General features: G+C 37.5%; 1 non-coding gene across 1 annotated transcript; it reads right to left on the reverse strand.

The window, feature by feature from the left end:
• Positions 1 to 532: 532 nt before the first annotated feature.
• trnat-agu lies at positions 533 to 606 on the reverse strand. Its single transcript has one exon. It is a non-coding gene; the product is annotated as a tRNA-Thr (tRNA).
• Positions 607 to 1,540: the final 934 nt, after the last annotated feature.

Raw genomic sequence — 1,540 nt, forward strand, 5'->3', positions numbered from 1 at the left:
CTGCACACTATCATTAACAAATATCAAACACAATTACTTTGCTGGCAAATGCATTTAACTGGCTGTCTGAGCCATCTACATACTAAACAGCTACAGTTGCAGAAATGTTTAAATATACCTCGGCTTAACACTTTCAGACTAGTTTTCTCCGACTGCACACATTCCATTTTGTTAAATGGTGTGTTAAATCAGATACAATGTCTCCTTTTTTCCACATAAACCTATTTACAAGTAATAGCTACAAGCTTTATTACCCTGCACATTGACCAAGCAGCGATGGCAGGGTATTGTTTTTTTTATTTAACCAGGTTAGTCCCATTGAGATCGAGACCTCTTTTGCAAGGGAGACCTGGACAATTATTAAGTTTCCAATTCACTTAACCTGCATGTCTTTTAAATGTGACAGTAAACCCATGCAAACACGGGAAGAACATGCAAACTCCACACAAAAAGACCACAGGTGGGAATCAAACCCATGACCTTCTTGCTGTGATGAAACAGTGCTAACCGCTAATCACCTTGGTGCCAAAATAGGCATCGCTAGGATTCAAACCCAGGATCTCCTGTTTACTAGACAGGTGCTTTAACCAATTAAGCCACAGTGCCAGTCTTTCACTGACATATTTGTGTGTCTGTGAACAAGAGAACTCAAAAACAGCTGGATGGATTTACTTCAAACTTGAATAGACAACCTTGGATTTTGGAGATCAGTTTGGTCAAAGGAAAAAGTCAAGGTCAAAGAAAACACTGTCGGAAAATACCTGTTTTGTATTTTCCTAACAACCAAGAAGCCTAGATGTATCACATTTGGTGGTAATAGTACTTTGATAGATATCTAGAAGTTGGAGTAGTTTGGTTGAAGGTCTAGGTAAAGGAAAATGTAGTCCGAAAAATACCTTTTGTATGTCTCAACAACCAAGAAGCCTAGATGTGTCACATTTGGTGGTAATAGTACTTTGATAGATATCTAGAAGTTGGAGTAGTTTGGCTGAAGGTCTAGGTAAAGGAAAATGTAGTCTGAAAAATACCTTTTGTATGTCTCAACAACCAAGAAGCCTAGATGTGTCACATTTGGTGGTAATAGTACTTTGATAGATATCTAGAAGTTGGAGTAGTTTGGCTGAAGGTCTAGGTAAAGGAAAATGTAGTCCAAAAAAATACCTTTTGTATACAGTATCTCCGTAACAAAGAAGCCTAGATGTATCACATTTGGTGGTAATAGTACTTTGATAGATATCTAGAAGTTGGAGTAGTTTGGCTGAAGGTCTAGGTAAAGGAAAATGTAGTCCGAAAAATACCTTTTGTATGTCTCAACAACCAAGAAGCCTAGATGTGTCACATTTGGTGGTAATAGTACTTTGATAGATATCTAGAAGTTGGAGTAGTTTGGCTGAAGGTCTAGGTAAAGGAAAATGTAGTCCAAAAAAATACCTTTTGTATACAGTATCTCCGTAACAAAGAAGCCTAGATGTATCACATTTTGTGGTAATAGTACTTTGATAGATATCTAGATGTTGGAGTAGTTTGGCTGAAGGTCTAG

This window comes from Thalassophryne amazonica, chromosome 23 (assembly GCF_902500255.1).
Source record: "Thalassophryne amazonica chromosome 23, fThaAma1.1, whole genome shotgun sequence".
Lineage (NCBI taxonomy): Eukaryota > Metazoa > Chordata > Actinopteri > Batrachoidiformes > Batrachoididae > Thalassophryne > Thalassophryne amazonica.